The sequence below is a fragment of the Leptopilina heterotoma genome, unplaced genomic scaffold (genome assembly GCF_015476425.1).
Source record: "Leptopilina heterotoma isolate Lh14 unplaced genomic scaffold, ASM1547642v1 Lhet_268, whole genome shotgun sequence".
NCBI lineage: Eukaryota > Metazoa > Arthropoda > Insecta > Hymenoptera > Figitidae > Leptopilina > Leptopilina heterotoma.
In genome coordinates this window covers 1,290,793-1,316,450 of record NW_025110977.1, presented here as the reverse complement: position 1 = coordinate 1,316,450, position 25,658 = coordinate 1,290,793, and the positions used below count along the sequence as shown (strand labels likewise).

Below are 25,658 nucleotides of genomic sequence, written 5' to 3'. Positions count from 1 at the left end.
GGTTTAAGTTTTAATATTTTTTGTATTCAACATCGAGAATATGAAAAGTTACTAAAATCGATTGAAGAGAATGGTAAATCATAACCAGAATGGTACAAATTTTAATATTAATATTCATCAAAATAATTAGATTATAGTTCCATAATAATAATTATAATTCTTTAACTATAATTCTATAATAATAATTGTAATTCCTTAGATTATAATTCGATTATAATTATAATTTATTATTATATATTATTATTATATATTATTATATTTATAATTAATAAATATAATACTATTATAATAATTATTATATAATTTCATAATAATAATGTAAACGTAATTGATTAAAACGACTCGTTTAGTTCGAAAAAAGGGTTGTTGCCATTCTTGAATTGAAGAATTGAAGAATCCTCCCTTTTATTTCTTCTTTTGTGCCTTGAGAGCATTGTACATTGTACGAGACCTTTGTAGCATTGTATGCACCACACAAACCTCTCTAGAACCGAATTTGTCGCCTGTTATCAAACAAATTCGGATCTACAGGGTAGATGTAGAGCATTAACTGGGCCTTCTCTCACGCACACATTCTTTTCCATTTCGATTTTTAACTTCTTTCTTGGCCCAGTGTCTTCTTGTTAAGCGACGGTTTTCATTATGCATTTTTCTGTAAAGAAAATTTTTATTATTAATTTGTCTTGTATTTTTTGTATTTCCTTCCTGACTTACTATAGAAAAAGGTATTTTATTTGTATTTTACACTGAAAAAAAAATTATTTGATTTAAAGAACCAATTACTTGTCTATCAAATAAATATTTACTTGAATCAAATAATTTTTATTTTAGTCAATTAAATTAAACAACCTGACTCGGAGTGATCGATAAATTCCTTTCTAAACTATTCAATTAAATTATAATTTACTCAATAATTTCAGTATTTGAGACAAAGACCATTTAAGTAATTTAAATAAAAAATTGTTTGATTCAAGTAAATATTTATTTGATAACAGACAAGTAATCGTATCGAATAAATTTTTCTTCAGTGTACAACAAAAGTGTATGAAATTTGCAAAAAAGAAAGAAGAAAAAATGTTTTAAGTAATAAAGATTTTAGATAAAATTTACTAAAAATTTACGAAAATATTTTTAAATTAACGAACAAAAAATTTGAAGGATTTACAACAAAAATATTTAACACTTTACATCAGAAACATTAAAATTTAACATAACAGCAAAAATGTTTCAAATTTCAAAGAAACATGTTTGCAATTGAAAACAAAAATATTTAAGTTTGAAAAAAATATGTTTAAAAATTACGAAAACAAAAATATCACTATTTTTTTTAATGAAAAATGTTTGTTTCCAAACTTTTAAACTAAGACAACAAGAGTATTGGAATTTTTAAATCAACATCTTTGAAATCCAGAAACAAAATTGTTTCCATTTTAAAAAAAAACATGTTTCATTCGAAATTTCCAAAAATTATTTTGTTTTTAAAAAAAAGTTTCAAAAAAAAGTTAAAAACTTTTTGGAATTTATAAAAAAATGTTTCAATTTCCCAAAAAACATGTTTAATTGAAATTCACAAAAAAATGTTTGAATTTATTTAAAAGATTGTTCGAAATTTACACAACAAAAATATTTTAATTTTTTAATAAACATGTTTAAAATTTACAAAAAAAAAATATTTTAATTTTTCTTGCAAACATGTTTCATTGAAAGTTAATAACAAAAATTATTTAATTTTTTAAAATAAGTTTTAAACCAAAGTTAAAAAGTTAAAAGAAAAATGTTTTAATACCTACTTAAATAAACATGTTTGTAATTTACAAAGAAATGTTTCAATTTAAAAAAATTGTTTAATTGTAATTCACAACAAAATTGTTTGTATTTTTTTAGGAAACTATTTAAAATTTACCAAAAGAAAAATTTCAATTTTTAAAATAAACATATTTTACTGGTACTATCAAACAAAAATGTAATACTTTTTTCAGAAAACTATTTGGATTTCATTCAACAAAAATTTTTTGAATTTTAAACAAACATGTTTGAAATTTACAAAATAAATTTTTAAATTGAAGCATTTTTTTGTTAATTTCAAACATTTTCATTTGAGTATTAAAACATTTTTGTTTTTAACTTTTGTTTGAAACTTATTTTTAAAAATTAAAAAAATTTTGTTGTAAACTTCAATAAAACATGTTTACTAGAAAAATTGAAATTTTTCTAGCAAACATGCTTTATAGAAAGTTTACAACAAAAATTTTTTACTTTTTTTTGTAAACTGTTTTTAAATTTACTTTGATGAAGTTCACAACGTTTATAATCAACGATATAGAAAAAAAATATTTTTCTTTTTAAATTTTTATATATTTTTGCACAAAAAATATTTTTTATAGTTTTTTTATCTTTAATTTGCAAAAAACATTTGTAAACAAAACATTTTTGTTTTCGTAAAGAAAAATTTTTTTTTTTCTATCGTTGATCATAAACATTGTGAATTTTACAAACGTAAAAATTTTTCAATTTTCAAAGATGATCGTATTTGAAATTCACATAGAAAATTTTTCTATATTTACAAATAAACATATTCTCTGGAAAATTATTATTTTTCATTTCCATTCGAAGAACTGTTTCAAATAAATCTGAATTTAAATTTATTAACACAAATAATTACCACAAATAATACAATAATTGACTTAATGAAAGTTATGTTTCAAATAGAGAAATTATTTGTGTCTTTGAAATAAATATGAAATCAAGTTCAATCATTAATTTAAATTAAATGAATTCAATTAAATTTTTTTCTAAGAGAAAATTCTTTAATATTTTACAACAAAAATTCTTTAATTTTATATGAAAAAAAAGTTTTGAACGTTCAAATGAACGAAAATTTTTTGTTAAAAATATTTTCATAGATTATTCATTACAATTCAAATTAAAAACTAAAATTTTACATTTTGAAACATAATTAATGTGCTTAATAGTGACGCAAAATATTATAGTAATAAAAATTTAATTTGAAGAAGAAATAAATAAATTTCGTTTATTTGAACGTTCAAAACTTTAACTTCCGAAACTTCCAACTTTCTTCTTTTTTTCTGTCTTATTACTTTAACGTTCAACTTTCAAATTTTATCTGCATTATTAAATTTCTATTCTACACTGAAAAAAATTTATTTGATTCAAATAACCAATTAATTGGCTACTATATCAATTAAATATTTACTTCAATCAAATTATATTTATTGGAGTCAATTAAATGGTATTTGAACCAATAATTTCAGTATTTTAAGCAAATACCATTTAATTGACTCCAATAAATATTATTTAAATATTAATTATTATAATAATAATTAAATTAATTATTTAAATGTTTATCAATTAAATATTTAATTGATAGCAGTCAAGTAATCGGTTATTTAAATCAAATAACTTTTTTTTAGTGCAATTTTCTTTCGAAGTAAAATTTATTCGATTTAAATAAAAAATCCCTCAGAGTGAATAAGGAAGAGAAAATTCACAGTGAGAGTGTGAGACAATGAGAAATTATTTTCACTGTCTTAAAAAAAATAAAAAATGAGTTTGACAATAATTCCCACACAATAGAGAGACAAAAGATCGATAAATATCTAATATTAATGTATATACCTGAATGATTGGGCGTTGCTCTAATTTTACAAAATGCAGGTTTGAAAAATTCGTGACGATAAATCTTGTTACGTCAATCAAATTTTAAGGAGGCTGTGCGTGTGTGCGGTATCATTCTCCTGGTTATCTTCGTGGTGGGCTGTGATTATCTTTTACACCTGAACGATCTGTCTCAACTACCGATAGTGATTGATACGCGAACCATCTGAGCGTTAACGGATCAAGGATGACAAAGCTGATTGCTGCAAGGACGCGTTCTCCTCTTATTGTTGTTAGCGGTACAACTTCTTTCATTTCTATTTTGTCAGTCATATACACATCACCAATACACTCTGCATTAGTTCAGGTTACTTGGCCACTGTGCTTTTTCATCAGCCTCAATCCTTTTCTTCAAACAATACGTATTTTTATCTCCTTTTCACCTGAAATTACGTTTTTTCTCTAATTTTTTTCTACTTTTTGTTTAAATCTATATATAATTTTTTTTTCTACTTCTTTCTTTTTTCTGTCTTGAGAGGAAAAAATATTTTTATTAATTTTATGTTTTCATTGTTTTTGTATTAATTTTATATTTTATTTCTTATTAATAGAATAATAATAATAATAATTAATTAATATTATTAGGTAGGTATATTATTCTATTATAAGTGATTCTCTCCGAAGTGGTAAACTTTCAACTACGGTAATTATTTTTTTTTTGAAAATTAATATTTTTGAAATTTTTCTGTGTAGATATTTTTTAATAAAGCTTGAAAATAATTATTTTATTGTTATTTTAGCTTCATTTAACTAAACTTTTAACTACACCAAGAAAATGATTTAAATCTTCTATAAAATTATTCTTATAGTAATTTCTTGAGAAGAAATGAATGGTCAAAAAATAAAATTAGTCAAAATATATTCTGACCCTTTTTGGATTTATATTTTTCTTAAAAATTGGTAGATTTTAAAATTCATCTGTAATTTTGTAGAAAATGTTTTTGTGTCCATAAAAAATTACAGAATAAAAAAATTGATTTTTTTAATTTTTGAAGAATTTTTTTGAAAAGAAAACATTGTTTTTTTAAATGATAAAAAAAACCATTGTTATTCAATTTTTTTGAATGGAAATTCACTTATTTATTTTTCTAATTTCAAATTATAATATTACCTATCATAATGTTTTTATATTTTCTATTTTATAAAACTATAATTTGAAATTAGTTAGCAAAATAAACAAGTGAATTTTCAAATTAAAAAATTAAACAACAGTGGTATTTTTTGGTATTTTTTAGCATTTTCAACCTAAAAACAAAGATTTTTTTAATAAGAAAATGCTTCAAAAATTGTAAAAATTAATTTTTTCATTCGGTAATTTTTTTGGAGATACAAAAATATATTTTCTACAAAATTAGGGATGGATTTTAAAATCTATCAATTTTAAAAAAAAATAAAAAATCTATAAAAGGTCATAATATTTTCTGACCTAATTAATTTTCTAAACATTGATTTCCTCTCAAAAAATTACTGTAAAAACAATTTTATAGAAGATTTATTCTTAAAGCAGTTAAAAATGCATGTAGTTATAGTCAAAGTTTAAATTAAAATTTATTTAAATTATTTTAAATTAATGTAAATTAAATTAATTTAAATATTACATAACATTATTTTTGAGGTAATTTTTTTGTAAATATTCAATCCCTTTTATAATTTTTGTATTGCTTAAAAATTGGTAGATTTTAAAATTAGTACGTAATTTAAAAGAAAATATTTTTTTGAAACCAAAAAAAATTGATTTTTATAATTTTTTAAGTATTTAAAAAAAAAATTTAGTTTTAAGCTGAAAATGTTAAAAAAAATTATTATTCACTTTTTTATTTAAAAATTGATTCGTTTATTTATCTAACTTTCAGATAATAATTTTATAATTTTTTAAAACTTTTTATTAAATTTAGTTTTTATTAAGTTAGAAAAATAAACAAATAAATTTTCAAATAGAAAAATTGAATTTTTTTAGCATTTTTGGCCTAAAATTAAATTTTTTTTCCAAAAAATGTTACAAAAATTATAAAAATCAATTTTTTTGACAATTTCTTTCTGGATTCAAAAACACATTTTCTACAAAATTATGTGTGGATATCAAAATCGACTATTTTTTTTAAATAAATAAAAAAAATACATTTTCAGCTTTTCTAAGGAAAAGTTTTTCTTTAGTTTTTCTAAGGATTTCAAATTGAGACAAAAAAGGAATCAAAAATGTTTTTTGTGGGCAATTTAATGGTCATATAAAATAAAAGGGTTCGGGAAATATTTTAACCCTTTTTGAATTTTTATTTTGTTTAAAATTTTTTTAGATTTTTAAATTAGTGCGTAATTTTGTGGAAAATATTTTTTTGAACCCAATAAAAATTGAGTGCTTGGATACAAAAGGGGACGTACGCTCGGCGAGCCGCTTTAAAGTCAGTCAAAGGTACCGTAAAGTGTAAAAAATGAAAATTCAAAATTTTGAATTTTGAAAACTGCCATCTTATAGGAAATAAAAATGCGCATCTTTTTTTTCTTTGAAATTTCTTTGAATAATTAATATTTTTATATGATAATGGAAAAAATGTGATTAATTTTCAATGTTAAATTTCATTGAATTTTAAAATATAAATCGTCGTATCTCCGACAAAAATGAATGAATTCTTTTGATTTTTGGTATACAAATGCATTTGGACCTATAGAAGACGACAATATCACGAAAATGTTAAAAGCAATTAATTGTTTATTGATTTTTAATTGTTAATACTGACCGGTCAAAAATAATTTTTTCTTATCTTTGGCTGCAAAAAGTATGCGGGGAACTTTAAAATTCAAACAACTTCCAGTGAGACATTTGTTTATTACGATGTGAAGAAGTTTTCTGTAAAATTGCAGAAAGATTAGTTTTATATTTACAGAAATACAATAGTTTTAAGAAAAATGCTCGCGCCGCCAACGATCCCTACCGCACAGATTTTAAGGTTAGTTGCACGGTAAAGTTTTATTTATGTATAAATATATGTGTGTAATATTTCTAGCAATATTTAATTAAATTAAGATTATTTCTGATATTTATTTTTGTTAGTATATCGTTTATTTACAACTCAATTTTTATCGACTCTATAATGTATTAAAACTATTACTCAATATGCTGCAACAACACTTAATGTCCTTTTTAATTACATACTATGTTGAATCTAGTATAATCTAATAATATCTATTAAAATAATATAATAGTTCAAAATATCACAATTGTCAAAAATTGTTTAAAATAAAAATTTTTCCTAGTTTTTAAACAATAATATTAACATCTAAAAACGTTTTATAAATTTAATAATGTTTAAAATAAAAACATTTCTTTTAACACAGATATTAATCTTAATTTAATTAAATACTGCTAGAATTATTTGTAATATTTATATTCATACACATAATATTTTACAAAATTATTAAAAAAGTGTATACCTATGATGTATAGTATGTAATAGTTAATAAATAATTCAATGCAAATATTACACACATATATTTATACATAAATAAAACTTTACCGTGCAACTAACCTTAAAATCTGTGCGGTAGGGATCGTTGGCGGCGCGAGCATTTTTCTTAAAACTATTGTATTTCTGTAAATATAAAACTAATCTTTCTGCAATTTTACAGAAAACTTCTTCACATCGTAATAAACAAATGTCTCACTGGAAGTTGTTTGAATTTTAAAGTTCCCCGCATACTTTTTGCAGCCAAAGATAAGAAAAAATTATTTTTGACCGGTCAGTATTAACAATTAAAAATCAATAAACAATTAATTGCTTTTAACATTTTCGTGATATTGTCGTCTTCTATAGGTCCAAATGCATTTGTATTCCAAAAAGCAAAAGAATTCATTAATTTTTGTCGGAGATACGACGATTTATATTTTAAAATTCAATGAAATTTAACATTGAAAATTAATCACATTTTTTCCATTATCATATAAAAATATTAATTATTCAAAGAAATTTCAAAGAAAAAAAAGATGCGCATTTTTATTTCCTATAAGATGGCAGTTTTCAAAATTCAAAATTTTGAATTTTCATTTTTTACACTTTACGGTACCTTTGACTGACTTTAAAACGGCTCGCCGAGCGTACGTCCCCTTGTTGTATCCAAGCACTCAATTGTCAAATGAAAAAAATTGATTTTTATAATTTTTAAAGCATTTTTAAAAAAAACTTTATTTTTACGCTAAAAATGTTTAAAAAAACATTATTATTCATTTTTTAATTTGAAAATTGATTCGTTTATTTTTCTACCTTTCAGATAATAATTTTATAATTTAAAAAAATTTTTTTTCTTTTATATATAAGATTTATGATCTGACATTAGTTAGAAAAATAAACAAATAAATTTTCAAATAAAAAAATTGAATAACAAATATTTAATTATTGAATTTTTTAGCATTTTTGTCCTAAAACTAAAGTTTCTTTTTTAAAATGCTTCAAAAATTATAAAAATCAATTTTTTTGTTTGGCAATTTGTTTGTGAATTCAAAATTAAATTTTCGGGAAAAATTTCGTATGGATTTCAAAACCGACTATTTTTTAAAAGAAAAATAAAAAAAAATTATTTTTAATCTTTTTCTAACAGTTTTTCTAAAGATATCAAATTGAGACAAAAAACGAATCAAAAGTGTTGCGAAGCAACGTTTTGATTCGTTTTTCGTCTCAATTTGATATTCTTAGAAAGACTAAATTAAATAACAATTCTTTGTTAAAAAAAAATTTTTTAATTATGATATTAATAAAAAACACAATAAACATTACTTGTTCAAAAGTTTGAAGCAGATTTGAAAATAATTTTTAAAGTTATTAGTTGGGGAACAGTGCCAATAAGTGACAAATCATCTAATATTTCTAAAAAAATGTTTTTAAAACAAAAGAAACTCTTACTTTACCAATTTTTTGTTTCTCCTACAAAAAAAAATCATTTTTTATTCGTTTTCTTTTTTTCCTTTTTTAAACTTAATACGATTCCATCCTTTGTTCTTTTATACATATTTTACTGCTTGTTTCTGCACATAATCCTGAAAGAAAAATTAAATTTTCATTATTATCTGAAACTATATGAATATAGGATAAAATTTTGCAAGAAAAAAAAAAATTTTTCTGCATAAAATGATAATGATGCGATGACAGAATGATATGGGGATTGTGCAATATTATAAAAGTTGAATTCTTGCGAAATGCATAAAAGGATTTTGTTCTTCCTTATCTGAAGTCATGAGATTCATTAATTACTTGATGACATGTAACGTGGGCGGTGAAATTCTCCGTTTTAATCGGACAAATTGATTTCTATCGCAAAAAAAAGTGATGCCATTATAAAGCGCATATTATCTACTTGTCTCCAGTATCAATTTGTCTGACATTGTGACGAATTTATAAAGTTCATACAGAAAAAAAAAATAATCCTTATAATTAGTAGAAATTATTATTTTGTATATATTTTAAGACAATGTTTTTAAAATTTGAAATTGAAATTGAAAATTGTTTCAAAATTTTATAAAATTTCGTTTCAAGATACTTTTTATTTATTAAAAATTATTTTTTTTTACAATTCCTGTTTTTTTATTTTTTTTCTTATTTTATTTTGTTAATATTTTGTTTTACTATTGCGTTATTATTATTTTCTTTTTTTACTAGTTTGTTATTTTATTCTTATTGTTTTATTGTTTATTTTATTGTTCTTTTGTTTTTTTTGCCATTTTTACTAGTATTTTGTTATTGTTTTCCTTTTTTTACAATTTTGGTATTATTCTTTCCTTTTTTCTACTTTGTTATTATTTTTTTCTTTCTTACTATTTTGTTATTTTATTGTTTCTGTTTTATTATTTTTCCTTCATTTTTACTATTTTTTTGTTATTATTTTCCTTTTTTACTATCTTGTTATTTTATTGTTTCTCTTTTTTTGTATTATTTTGTTATTTTATCTCTAATTTTACTATTTTTTGTTTTTGTTTTCCTTTTTTGCTCATTTGGTATTATTTTTTCCTTCTTTAGTATTTTGTAATATCTTTTCTTTCCTTAATATTTTGCTATTTTATTGTTTTCTTCTATTATTAACTTATTATTTTTTATTATTTATTTTTTATTATTTATTTTTTATCATATTGTCCCTAAATTCTAAAGTAAATAATAATAATAATAATAATAATAATAATAATAATAAAATAAATAATAAAAAATATAACAATATTAATAGTAGATAGTAAAATTAATATAATTCAAATTTTTTTTTATAAAAATAAAATTGGATTGCAATTTAATTTTATTACTATTAATAACTATAATTAATTGTACTATTAAGAAATTTTAGTTTTTATGCATTAAATTCTTTATTCTTAAAGTCCCAACAAAACATCTTTGATGAAAAAAATTCCGCCAAGTAAAAGTTTCTGTAATTGTCCAAACAATTACTGAAATAAAAGTTTACCAAGTAGAATTTATAACTAAAGTTTTTATATTGATTTATTTTATTAATTTTACTTATTAGATTTACGAATTAAGTCAATGTTTCACGTTATATTTTGGATCGTAACAAATAATTTATGAAATTTAACTTCATGTTTAACATAAGCAAAAAATTAAATCTACATATTCGTCTTTAGAGAAAAATTTCTATTTAAGAAAATTTTAAAATCTTGGCGTCAATACTTTCATCAATTATAACTTTAGAAAAACTATTGACGCCAAGATTTTAAAATTGCCTTAAATATAGAAATTTTTTATAAAGACGAATAATTAGATAACATTTTTTTGCTTAATTCGTAAATCTAATTAGTTAAAATTAATAAAATAAATGAATATAAAAACTTTAGTTATAAATTTTACTTAGTAAGCTTTTATTTCGGTAATTATTTGAACAATTACAAAAACTTTTACTTGGCGGAATTTTTTGCATCAAAGATGTTTTTGTTCGGATTTAATTATCGCAGTGAATTTTTATATGTATTCTTATTACTCTGATATAATGTCACTTTAAAACCTTTTTACTCTAAATTTACATAATGTTTGCAGAATGTTCTTTTAAATAATTCAACAAAAAATTTAGTCTTTCCAAGATCTATTGTTTCCTAAAGTATTACATTAGGGTGAAAACATCTATATAGGAATAGAAAACAATTTGAAATTCTAATGAGAGAAATTTTTTTCTGTTTCAATTGATTTAAGTAACAGTGTTGCTTGTTAAATATTGACGAAAAAATTCATTAAAATTGTATTGAAAATAATTGAATTTTTGCGAATAATTTTACTAAAAATTATGATAATAATTGAATTCTAGCCAAGAATGTTATAAAAATTTTGAAAAATAATTAAATTTTTGTGAAGAATTTTGTTATATTTCTGGAAATAATTGAATTCTGGTCAAGAGTGTAATAAAAATTATGAAAAATTATTGAATTCTTGCCAAGATTTTTAATACCATTTTCGAAAATAATTGAATTTCAGTGAAGAATTTTGTTACTTATTAATTGAATTCTTGAGCAAATTTTTTGAAATTAATTGAATTTTTTCGCTGAATTATATATTAAAATTTTTGAATATAATTCGATTTTTTAATGGAATTCAATTAAAATTGTTTATTGAATTCTTTAAAAACAATTTTATCAAAATTATTCAAAATAATTTAATTCTATCTGAAAATTTTATTAAAACTTTTTAAAAATAATTGAATCTTTTCGAGAAATTTAATGAAAATTGTATTGAAAAAATTGAATTCTCAAGAAGAATTTTATTATTTATAAAGATAATTGAAATTTTTACGGAATGTCTTTAAAAGTTTTTGAAGATAATTCAATTTTGGCAAACAATTTTATTATTTTTGAAAATAATTGAATTTCTGATATCATTGATGATGAAACATTTTTGATTCGTTTTCTTTTTTTTTTTTTTTTTTGTTCTTTTTTTTATATCTGCAGAATAACTATGAAATCGAAATGATCGATTTTTCATCAAAGTCTCAATTTTGAATTTCGCAAAAATGTTAAAAATTGTTTTCGATAATTTTTTTTTAAGATAAAGAAACATTATTCTCTCTCTCTCTCATTGTCGAGTTTTCGTTAATCTCCTCCTAAGAAGCGTGTCATTCCATTCAGAAATTATATACCGACTGCGGGTTCAGGTGTAGAAACTAGAAAACAGAAGGAAACATCGCACAATCTTATTTCCCGCCTCGTTTCTTCTTGACGCTTTTGAAAACATTGACTTTACCGACCACTACTCGTCGGATGCGGACAAACTACCTTCTTGTAATCCTATTTAAAAATTTTAATCCTATTTAAGGATTAGGCTAATTTTACCCCTCCCTCAAACAAAACCAAAGTCCCAAAAGTCAAATTAGTCTCAGCTTGGAAGTCAAAAATAAAAATTACAAATCCGCTGTTAATCCGTTTAAACGTATCCCTAAGACTTTCGCAGAGACTATGAAATCGCCTTTCATCGTGTTATTTTTGATCCTTGACTTTTGCCAAAAGTCAAAACATATCTTATTTAAAAAGGGTGAAATTTTCTTTTTCTTTTTCTTTTTGGAGAGAATATGTATATTTTTGTGAATGTGTTGCTGCGGAATGAGGCGCATTGGAATAACACTTACTTAGAGTTTGTATATTTGCGCCCTTTTTGGGATGAATGTTAATCCATTTTGTGCGAGATGCTTTCAACGACTGGTGGCAAGATTACGAGGGTGAAATATAAAAGGGGTTGCCTTTTAGGTTTGAATTTTGCAGACCATACACCCCTCTTTATCGATCCCGTCTCGACGTCCAACGAAAGACGACGCCATTATGGACGTATTTTTATTTCTTCTCTTGTATATATGAGGAAAAAAAAAATTATTTCAACTTTTTCGTCGACGTTCTTCATAATGGAGCTCGTGATTTTTCCTCCTAAGATCCTTAAGCAATTTGCAGTTTACCTCTTCTTTTCTCTTCTTTCTTTCTTCTGGAAAAATAAAAAACAACTATAATAATCTGATAATTTTCTCTTTCATTAATTCATTCTCTCTGTCCTCAGTTTGAAGTTTTTTTTTCTTTAAAAAATATTGTTTGACAAATCGAAAATATGCAGGTAAATGTTCACGATTTATAATAAAATAATATTAGAAAATTGAAAAAAAATTATGATTTACAAATAAAAAATATACCCATTTTGATTATTATTCTTTTTTCTATAACAAATTTTGTTTGACTGATCTAAAATATGCAAAATTTTCTCCTTTTTATTTATAAAAAATAGAACATTGTTAATTGTTAAAAAATTATGAATTATTTTTTAAATAAATATTTAATTATTATTAATAGTGATCGATTTCTTCATGTTTTATAATAATAATTAAAGATAACAGATTAATTCTTGAAAATAATTCAATTCTTTAAAGTAGTTTTATTAAAATTGAAACTGATTTAGGTTTTTATAAAGATTTTTATTAAAGTCTTTTGAAAGTAATTGAATTGATTCAAAGAATTTCATTAAATTTTTTAAAAATAATTTAATCTTGTAGAGAAATTCCATTAAATTGGAATTGAAAATAATTGAATTTTTGCGAATAATTTTACTAAAAATTAGGATGATAATTGAATTTCTGCAAAGAATTTTATTATTTATGAAGATTTCATTAAATTCAGTCCAAAGTTGTAATAAAAATTTTGAAAAATAATTGAATTTTTGTCAAGAATTTTAATGAAATTTTTGAAAATGATTTAATTAAAGCCAAGAATTTTTTTTTTATTAAAATAATTGAATTCTTGATAAGAATTTTAATAAATTTTTTGGTAATAATTGAATTTTTACGAAAAATTGTATTATTTATTAAAATAATTGAATTTTTGTGGAGAATTTCAATACAATTTTTGAAAATAATTTAATTCAAGCGAAGAATTTTGTTACTTATTAAAATAATTGAATTCTTGACAAGAATTTAATAAAGTTTTTAAAAATAATTAATTTTTAAGAAGAATTTTATTAAAATTTTTGATAATGATTAATTTTTACGAAGAATTTTATTAAAATTCTTAAAAATAATTCAATTCTTTAAAGGAATTTGGTTAAAATTGAAACTGATTTAATACTTTATAAATATTTTTATTAAAAACTTTTGAAAGTAATTGAATTATTTCAAAGAATATCATTAAAATTTTTAAAAATAATTGAATCCTTTCGAGAAATTTTATTAAAATTGTATTGAAAAAATTTAATTCTCAAGAAGAATTTTATTATTTATAAAGATAATTGAAATTTTTACGAGAATGTAATAAATGTTTGAGTAGAATTTTATCAAACAATTTTTTTAAATAATTGAATTCTTTTGGAAAAAGTTACTAAAATAGTAGTTATTGAAAATCATTGAATTAAGAAAAATTTTTGAAAATAATTGAAATTTTGCTAAGAATTTTATTAAAATTTCCGAAAATAATTGAATTTCAGAGAAGAATTTTATTATTTATAATGATAATTGAAATTTTGACTAAGATTTTAAAATTGTTTGAACATAATTAAATTTTTGGGAAGAATTTTATTACTTTTAAAATATAATTGAATTTCTGCATTCGTTTGTAACTTCTCCAAAATTCAATTGTTTTTAGTGTTTTTAACTATAAAATTCTTTTATAAATTCATTACTTTTAATAATTAATTAAATATATATTAAAAAATGTAACTGATTTCAGAAGAATTTGAATTATTAAAATTTTTTCGAAATTATAGATTATATATAAATTTTTTATATTTGCAATTTTATTCTATATCAGGAGTTGAAATTGTTTGGCGAATTGTAAATTGTATTTAGCATATAGAAGATTATAACAGTAACTCGTTTTTACGCGATGACTTACGTCGTGAATGAACTTCTCTCCCTCGGTCGTTTCAACGATGGCGCGAAACATTGTCGTTTCGAGTTGATGCTGTTAAGCTCTCTTCTTCTCTCTTTCTCTTTTTCCTTCTCTCTTCGACACAAAAGAACTTTAGTCGGGTTGGACATAGAATAAACCAATAAACGGAGCAACCATCTGCTTGCCAGCCGGCATTTTTCCCTTCCTCTTGCCCTTCATCAAAAGTTCCCCTCCATCCGTTCCATTTTATATACGCTTCTGAAATGAAATCCACAAGCTTTAGTATTTAATAACAACTTCATATTTTAATAAAGTTTGACAGAACAAAAAAAAACAAAAAAATATCAAAAAAAATACGAAAGAGAAGAAAAACAGAATGAATATCGAATTCATTACAGTTTTACCCCGATTACGAAACAATCTTACCCCGCGAATTAAAAGTTTTACAATCTGTACTATTTAATAACAAATATATGTTTGACTAAAGTTTGTTAATACAAAAAGAGCGAAACAAAAGAAAGACTTTGGAATTCTTACAGTTTTACCCCGATTTTTCATAACAATATTACCCCGCGAATTAAACATTTTAATCAAGCTTTATGTACTTAACAACAACTTTATATTTCAATAAAGTTTGTGATAACAAAAAAAGAGGAAAACAAAAAAAAATAAATCGAATCATGGATTATAGAATTCCTGGCAGTTTTACCCCGATGTCGAGACAATATTACCCCGCAAATTAAAAATTCGATATAAACAGCAATTTTTAATTACAACTTTATATTTTAATTAAATTTGTGAAGACAAAAAAGCGAAACAAAAGAAAGATTATGGAATTCATTACAGTTTTACCCCGATTTTAAGAAAAATATTACCCCGCGAATTAAATATTTCATTCAAGCTGTTGTATTTAATGACAACTTTATATTTGAATTAATTATTAATATAATTATAAGAAAAACAAATAATTAGGTTTGCCGAAACAAAACAAAGATTATAGAATTCTTTACAGTTTTACCCCGATCACGAAACAATATTACCCCACGAATTAAGTTTCATACAAGTTTCAGTATTTAATAACAACATTATTTATATTACTTAAGTTTGACAAAAAGGAAAAAAACAATAAAAAGTAAATTAAAACAAAGATTATCGTATTACTTACAATATTACCCCGATTTCGAAACAATAGTACCCCGGGAATTAAAAAATTCACGCAAGCTGTAGGATTTATAACAATATTTTATGTTTTAATAATGTTCACCAAAAAAAAGACAAAAAAAGTAGATCAAAATGTAGATTATCGAATTCTTTACAATCTTACCCCGATTTCTAAACAATTTTACCCCGTGAATTTAAGTTCATTTAAGTTATAGTATTTAACAGTAACTTTATATTTGAATAAAGTATTCACCAAGACAAATTAAAAAAGAATCAAAAAAAAGAAAGTCGAAACAAGGATTGTCGAATTTCTTGCAGTTTTATACCGTTTTCGAAACAATTTTACCCCGTGAATTAAAATTTTTATAATTTCAATTTTCCGTTAACTTCATATTTTATTATCACAATTTTTCCTAAGGAATATCAAATTGAGAAAAAAAGGAATCAAAAGTGTTGCGAAGCAACATTTTGATTCGTTTTTTATCTCAATTTGTTATCCTCAGCAAAATTGTGATATTAAAAATGTGTTTTGAAAACAAAAACAAAATAAAAAAATAAAGCAACAAAAAGCAAAAAAAAAAAAAAACAAATGAAAACATCTAAAACAAAGGAAATGAAAGAGAGGAACATTTTTTAAACAAAAAAGTACTAATAAAAAAATAATTTGAAATTAGAAACAGAAATTGAGGGTTGAAGAAAAAATTAATAAAAAAAAATTAAAAAATATTCTAGGAATTAATTTAAATTTAATTATTAGAGTGAGAAAAAAAGAACAGAAACAAAAGACGGATGAAATGAATTTGGAAATACTTTCTGGTTGTCGATGGCAATCAAATTCTTCAAGGTCACGTGGTCGCCATTATATACCAGTTTTGTTAACAAGAGGCCTGTTACCTGCTCAAATTTTGTTCGATTTCGAACAGTCATGTAATGGCAACTCTCAATTTCACATTTAAAAGACTTTCAATTTGTAACAACTTGCAGTTATTTAAAGAACAGTTTCTTTTTTCTTTTTCTTACAATTTAATTTTCTTCTTCTTCTTCTTCTTCTTTATTGATATAAAAATTTTTCACCATCGAGAGTAAAGTTCAAATTAGTCAACATTTTCACTAATTCTATTTGGTAATTTAAAGTTTAAACAAATAGTGAAATTATAATAATAATAATTTTAAATTGTTTCTGTTAGAAAAAAATTGTAGTTTTGATTTTTAACCAGAAAGTTTACTTCTAAATTTTTAGCATAGAATCTGTAAAGTAATACTAAAAATTAGTAAATAGAAATATTTACTAAATTAAATTAGTCTACTTTTTACTAATTAAATTAGTAAATTTTTAATCTGTAAATTTGTAGATTTGTAAATTTAAAATTTGCAAATTTAAAATTTATTGATTTATAAATTTCTAATTTATAACTTTGCAGATTTACAAATTTATCATATGTAAATTTCTAGACTTGTAAAGTTTTAATTTGTAAACACATTTGGAAACTTTAAATTAGTATTTTGAATTTTCCCGGAATTTTTCTCGAAATTAGTAAATTTATAAATATGAAAATTTGTAAATTTTTATAGATTTGTAAAATATTGCAATTTTATGGATTTGTAAATTTTTAATTTGTAAAAACTTGTAGATTTAAAAATTTTTAAATTTAAATTTCTAGGTTTATAAACTTTTAATTTGACAATTTGTAGAATTCTAAACAATATTAAATTTTTATGTTTCGTAAATTTTCTATTTGTTAATTGGTAAAATTTATTCTGTAAATTTAGAGAATTTGAAAGTATTCATTCGTAAATTTTAAGTTGGTAAATTTATAAATTTGTAAATCTGTAAAACTGCAAATCTGCAAAATTTGTAATTTTGTAAATTTGCCAATTTATAATTCTTTAAACTCGTAACTTGCAATTTTATAGGTTTGAAATAATTTAAATTGTAAATTTTTAAGTTTTGTATAAATTTTCAATCTTTTAATTTGTAAAGTTGTAAATTAAAAATTGGAAAATTTAAAAGTTAAAAATTTTTAATTTCCACATTTCTTGATTTGTAAACTTTTAATTAGCAAATTTGCAAAATTTAATCTGTAAATTGGTATCTAGGTTTAAAAACTTTTAATATGTGAATTTCTACATTTGAAAAGTTTTCATTTGTAAATTTGTAAACTTCAAATTGGTAAATTTATAAATTTATAAATTTTTAATTACATATGTAAATATGTAAACTTTTAATTTGTAAATTTATAGATTTAAAACTTTTTATATGTTAATTTCTAAATTTGGAAACTTTTTTTTTGCAAACTTGTATATTTGTAAACATTTAAATTGTAAATTTTTAAATTTGTAAATTATCAAACTGTTAATTTGTAAAATTAAATCTTTAAATTTTGTAGAATTGTAAAGTTTTAATTTGTAAACTTGTAGATTTGTAAACTTTAATTTCGTAATTTTATAAATTTATAAATTTGTAATTTTTAAAATTGTAAATCTGTAAATTTGAAAATTTATAAACTTGTAATTTTGTAATTTTATAATTTTGTAATTCTGTAATTTTGTAAATTTGTTAATTTAAAAATTTTTAAATTCGTATATTTGATAAATTTGAAGTAAAAAAGTAAAAGTTTCAATTTAAATTTCTGGTTAGTAATAAAACACATAAAAGTTACACACTCCAGTTAAGTTTATATACAAAGTTCGTGTTGATTGAACGAACTTGTGGGAATGCGTCTAACCACATGGCAGACAATACAAGAACAGCTAATATAACCAGCATTCATTTCATCTCCAGAGAACAGAATAAACCAAGTGACGTCATTTCTTGCGGAAATGTGTTAATTTATATAACGGACAGCGAATTTATAAATCATTAAACAAAAATTCAAATATGTAGCGAATTCGATAAATTCAATGAGACCAATGCTCTTTTTTCCTTATTAAACAAAAGACAAAAACTAAATTTATTAAAAAAAATTTTAATAATTTTAATCATTAAAATTCGTTAAATTAATTAGCGAATTCGATAAATTCAATGACCAATGATCTTTTTTCTTTATTAGAAAAAATCTAAAACTAACTTTCTAAATATTTAAACGAGTTTAATTATAACAAATTATTATAATAATTAGTTTGTTCAATTAGGTAAAATCTTCAATTATCTTATTAATTACTTTGATAATTTAATTAATTCATAAATAATCGGCGTGAAATTAATTCAATCTGTAATTATTTATTCATTAGTTGATTAATTCAGAATTGATTAATCGATGTTAATTTACTGACAAAAGTTTAACTGTTTTAAATTTGTTTAATTGAATATATAATTAGTTAAATTTTTATTTAGTGAAATATATAATTAGTAAAATATATATTTAGTTAAATATTTAATTAATGAAATATATAATTAGTGAAATATATAATTAGTGAAATATATAATTAGTTAAATATTTAATTAGTGAAATATATAATTAGTAAAATATATATTTAGTTACATATTTAATTAGTTAAAATTTATTTAGTAAAATATTTAATTAGTTAAATTTTAATTTAGTTAAATATATATTTGGTTAGATTTTTATTTAGTAAAATATGTATTTAGTTAAATTTTTATTTAGTAAAATATATATTTAGTTAAATATATATATTCAGTTAAATTTCTATTTAATTAAATATATAATATTTACTTTTTGTTATAAATAGAAAATAGAAAAATATAGAAATAGAAATAGAAATAGAAATAGAAATAAAATTGCAATTAGTAATGAGAGTAATATTAATGATACTTAAATTGATTCTATTCGAATGATATCTTCGTGTGTAAAAGAAGTTTTCATGATTTTTTTTTTGTAAAATTTTGACAGATTGTTTGAGTATGAAAATTTATAGTGAGAGAATGACCCAGTGTATTTAAAAAAAAAGAGTAACTGTTTCACCAAACAGATTGAGATATGAAAGCAAACATCCCTAAATTCTAAACCAAAGGAACAAGAAAAGAATCAGTTTGGCTTCTTCTCTCTTTCAAGTATCAAAACACATCCATCATTTTCCACTTTGTCGCGTCATTCCTGTCTATATGTATATAAATGTACATCCATGTATATATCGATTTACTGCTGTCAATAACAAGCTAATTAATAAGTGTTTTACAAAACTACTCGTGTTATTCTCAAGATAATGGTAGCATCATGATCATTTTTCATAATTTTAGTTCTCTCCTCGAAACTCATTAAGAATTTGCGGTGAAAATTTATTATCAAAAGATGTAAATTTTCCAGCTTCTTTCACACACACCCATAAGCACGTGAATTATTATTAAATTTTCATAAATTGACTCCTTAATTATCATAGTTGGGAAATTTATTCTTTCTCTCGCGTAGACGCAAGAAAATTTCTCCCGCATTTATAAAAAGTGGAAGAAAATTTTATTATTTCTCCCATTTTTTTCTCTTCTCGGTTACAATTTTTTTTTAGTTCATTTTTCTTTCGCTTCTTTTCTGAATTAAATCGAATAGAAAGTTAAACTTCTTTTTATTTAAAATCAAAGGGAAAAATTATTCTTTGCAAAAATTTATTTACTAATTTTTTTTTAAAGAAAAAATAAGGAGTAGAAAAAACGAATACATTTAAAACACTAAAAGTCTAAAAATAGTTTTTTATTATTTTAATACAGTGTAGGAAAAATTTTTTGCCTCTAAACAGTTTTATATACGATAAGAATAAGAATATACTGATAAATTTACTTCTCGTCGCGGTAAATTGAAAGTTAATGTCAATAAAATGTAAATTTATCACAAAATGAAAAAAAATGGATATTAACTGATAATGATCCCATTTATCAGGATGATAATCATGTTTCGATTCGTCCTTGAGACCATAATGGAATCATAAAAAAACGGGAGTTATGATCGATTTTGAATCGTAAAATAAAAAATTTATTACATTCTAACTTTAAAAATAGAGATAACTTTTTTCATGCGCATTCGCAATTTTTTTTCCCCTCAATCAATTTTTATTTTCTGGCGCAAAATCTATTTTTAATATTCTGTTTTTATTTACTTTAATAATTTTATATTTACTCTAAATTTTCTTTTTCTATTCCTTGGTACTTTATTATTATAACAAACAATTTTTTTTTTTTCATTCCTTCTCTTATTAAAATTAAAACAAGAAAACAGAAAAATAAAAAAAAATGCTCTTCATTATTCAAAACAATTTTCTCATTCTACATTGTATAACAAATGTTGGAAGTAATTAACAATTAAGTTAATTGAGACGGCTGTAATTTGCAAATTTAATGAGCCTTATACTAGAGATATAGATCGCCTTGTAAATCTAATAATCCTGCCATCAGTTTGAAATTAATATAAAAAATTTATTTAATTGCTACAATGGAAAAAAAATTTATTTGATTCAAATAATCGATTATTTGTTTTTATCAATTAACTATTTTCTTGAATCAAATAAATTTTTTGTTCTGTTGCATTTTTCAAGAATTTATTTTTCTTGACAAACATTTTTGTTAGTAAAAAATTGAAATTAAAAAATTAAATTATAAAAAAATTTAAATAAAGTTAAAATTGAATTATTAAAAACTTAAAATTAAATTAGTATTAAAAAATTAAAAATTACTAACTTTAATTAAGTTAGTAGTAAATTTTTTCAATTAAAAATTATAGAATCGATGAAAGAGAAAAAATTTCAAGAAACTAAGAAATATAAAGAATACGGATTTTTTTTCAAAACGAGCGTTTAGTTCTAGAATTTTACAAAGAGAGAAAGAGAGTGAGAGAGAGAGAGAGAGAGAGATGGGTAGGTCGGAGTCTGGAATGCGGGCGGAGTGAGTCTGTGATTGGGCTCATGGTCGATCTACTATGCTCTCGCTCTATCGTCTGCTTCCACACTTGGAATACATAAATATATATGTGTGCTACGTTCCATTGTTTCTACGAACTCGATTTGATAGAATTCGCCATTCTGTGATTTGCCCAAGCGATAAGATTTTTAAATTCGAGTGAGTCTGGACCTTATATTTGCTATTAATCTCTCAGGAAACCAATCGCATTGCAAATTTTGTTGAAAATAAAATTTAGGAAATTATTTTCTCGTATAAAAACTTAAGAAAATTATTTCCTCACATATAAAAAGTAAAAGGATTGAAATTATTTTCTCTTGAGAATCGATAAATATATAAATTAAATAAAAAAATATTTAAGCGAAAAAATAAAGAAATCATTTTTTAAGCGAAAAAATAGAGAGCGAAAATCGGTGTTGTAACTCTCCGCATATACAATGGGAGAGAGAAGGATAGACTGTTTTTGTCCCCACTTCGACGCGAAGGAAGAGGAGCGCATGCGCCGTGAGCAATGAGAGCAAGAGAGATGTTGCGGTTTTTCTCTCTCACTCTCATTGACCCTCCTTCGCGCTTGCGCTTCTCAAACTAAATTCCCCCGCGACGCTGTGCCTAAAAATTACAAAATATATTTTTATACTTAAAATTCATATTTTTTATCTTTTTCCTTTAATTTTTATATATTTTACTAGCGAAATAAGAAGCAAATATCAAAGAAAAAGAACTTATGCTTTATCTACAATTTAACGCAGGTACAAACAAAGTTTTTTTTGTAACAAAAGATGAAAATTAATATAGAAGGAAATATGCGGCAAGTGGAAAATGATTATTCAAAAAAATATTCTACTTCTCAGAATATTTTGTTAAGAAAAGTAGAATTACATAAATGTTATGTATTTAAATAAACACAATGAAAAACAATTTCTTTGATTCGAGTAGCCGATTTCTTGTCTATTATTGAATAAGTGTTTACTTGAATAAAATAAATTTATTAAATTGAATCAAATAAATATTTACTCGAATAAAATAAATTTTATTTAAGTTCAATTAAATGGTATTTGCTTAAAATACTGAAATTATTGATTCAAATACAATTTACTTCATTTAAATAAAATTCATTTGATTCAAATATTTACTTGAATCAAATAAATATTTAATTTAATCAAATATATTTTACATAAGTGAATTAAATAGTAGTTGCCGCAAATACTGAAATTATTGATTCAAATACAATTTGACTTACATAAAATTTATTAGATTCAAATATTTACATGAATCAAATTAATATTTAATTTAATTGCATCAAATAAATATTTGCTTGAATCAAATAAATATTTACTCGAATCAAAAAAATTTTAATTAAGTCAATTAAATGGCATTTGCTTCAAATATTGAAATTACTGATTCAAATATTTACTTGAATCGAATAGATATTCACTTGAATCAAATAAATTTGACTTGAGTAAATTAAATCGTATTTGCTTCAAATACTGAAATCATTGATTCAAAAACAATTTATTTGACTTAAATAGCATTTATTTGATTCAAATATTTACTTGAATCAAATAAATATTTAATTTAATCAAATAAATTTTAGTTAAGTCATTTAAATATATTTGCTCCAAATACTGAAATCATTAATTCAAAAACAATTTATTTGATTCAAATATTTACTTGAATCAAATAAATTTGACTTAAGTCAATTAATTCGTATTTGCTTCAAATACTGAAATCATTAATTCAAAAACAATTTATATGACTTAAATAGCATTTATTTGATTCAAATTTTTACTTGAATCAAATAAATTTTACTTAAGTCAATTCAACGGTATTTGCTCTAAATACTGAAATTGTTGATTCAAATACAATTTACTTGACTTAAATAATATTTATTTGATTCAAATATTTACTTGAATCAAATAAATTTGACTTAAGTCAATTAATTCGTATTTGCTTTAAATACTGAAATCATTAATTCAAAAACAATTTATTTGACTTAAATAGCATTTATTTGATTCAAATATTTACTTGAATCAAATAAATATTTAATTTAATTAAATAAATTTTAGTTAAGTCATTTAAATATATTTGATCCAAATACTGAAATCATTAACTCAAAAACAATTTATTTCATTTAAATAAAATTTAGTTGACTTAAAAAATTATTTATTTGATAATAGACTGAAAATTGATTATTTGAGTCAAATGAATTTTTCTACTTAATTACATAAAATGAAGTAAAAATGTTAAAATTAAAAAAAAATAACATTTTCCCTCCTCCTAAATTGAAAATTATTTTGAACAAAAGACCGCTGGAGGGGTTGAAATTATAATGGAGTCGGTTGGAGCATATTGCGCATGTCCTTCATCTCAGTGTACCGACAACCCTGAACTGAATGGCACCCTCCATAAAATATATAACAGAACCGGCCATGACAAAGACCCCAACTTTCTCCTAACGGCAAATTTTCCTTGAAAAATTTTTACCACTTGTTCCGCGTACACGAAAAGAGAAATATTTCCGAAAATCTGGAAAAATAATTTTTTTCAGCATACAAAAATATTTTTGGTTAAGTAAATATTATTTTTCAGAAAAAAAATATTTCTTTGTAAAATAATTCTTACACTGGAAAAGAAAATTATTTGGTCCAAATAATCAATTACTTGGGTTATTATCAAATAAATATTTGCTTGAATCAATTAAATATTTGCTTGAATTAAATAAATATTTTCTTGAATCAAATAAATATTTTCTTGAATCAAATAAATTTTAATTAGGTCAAATAAATTTTATTTGAATCAATAATTTCAGTATTTGAAGAAAATACGATTTAATTGACTTAATGAAAATTTATTTGATTCAAGTAAATATTTATTTAATTCAAGTAAGTATTTATTTAATTCAAGTAAGTATTTATCTGATTCAAGTAAATATTTATTTGATTCAAGTAAATATTTGAATCAAATAATGTTTATTTAAATCAATTAAATTGTATTCGAACCAATAATTTTAGTATTTGACGCAAATATGAATTGAAACATTTAATTGACTCAAATAAAAATTCTTTGATTCAAGTAAATATTTAATTGATAGTCAAGTAATTGGCTATTTGAATCAAATACATTTTTTTAGTGTATCGGAATTTTTAATATTCAAAACATTAAAATTAATTAATTTTTGGATATTTATTTTTGTGAACAAACATGAAAAATGTTTTGTTTACTTCTAAACTAGAATTTTTCAAAAATTATAAAAATAGTAAAAGAAGAATAAGAAGAAGAAAGAAACAAGAAATCACTGTTAAGAATCAGAACTCGTTCTTGTATTTTGCTTTGAAATCGATCGGCGTCATGAAACCACCCTCTCAACCCCCTTAAACATTTGGGTCCTCATCAACTGGCGCCATCACTGGGTGTACTCCAGTGACACTTTTTTTTAAGTGTAACACAAACTTTCTAGCAGTGAAAAAATTTTTTCTATTTTTAAACAAAAAAAAAATCACTTTTCAATCACTGTTGACAACTTACCCCATGAAAAAAATTCCACTGCAACTAATGTATTCAAATATAATTATCGAAAAATAGTTTCGTGATTTTTTTTTTCCTTCTAAATTAAGCAACACGAATTGTGAAGAATTTAATTACAAAATTTTTTTTTTTTTCAATAAGTTAAAAAGAACGTCTGAAAGGAACTATATCCCGATTCGAATGAGACCTGTACATCGAGTTGTCTGCGCCCCGAAACTCGTGTGAGTATCTGAGTCTGCGTCGAGAGCGAGCGCTGAAAAGTAACCGTAGGGCAAGTCTGGGCGTCGCCATTTCGAATATTAAAAGTTGAGGGATGTTGCGGCAAGAGAGAAGAGGGGAGGGGGGGGGTGAATTTTTCTCTCTCGCTCACTCCTATATACCGAGCAGCAGCTTCCGATTTTGTGTGTATTAGACTTTTTGATGCGTTACGAGAAAGTTAAACGTCCGCACAGTGCCGCGACGACCTGCAGACTGCCCTGGCAATCGGAGTCGACCCAGCCGGTGTATGAACTCCTATTAACATAAATTATCATTGGCGACAGTTACCACTACTACCACCATCACTATACCAACACCCAACCGTCGTCACTGCTGCTTCAATCGACACTGGAAATGCGATAGGGAAAG

The 25,658-nt window shown here is 22.7% G+C and overlaps 1 long non-coding RNA gene across 1 annotated transcript; it reads right to left on the bottom strand.

Annotated features, from left to right (window-relative positions):
* Positions 1 to 211: 211 nt before the first annotated feature.
* On the bottom strand, positions 212 to 25,658 carry LOC122503695. The gene is made up of 6 exons (XR_006301772.1): positions 25,032 to 25,658; positions 14,507 to 14,761; positions 12,271 to 12,617; positions 8,573 to 8,701; positions 3,637 to 4,058; positions 212 to 652 (listed from the first exon to the last, which is right to left on the bottom strand). It is a non-coding gene; the product is annotated as an uncharacterized LOC122503695 (long non-coding RNA).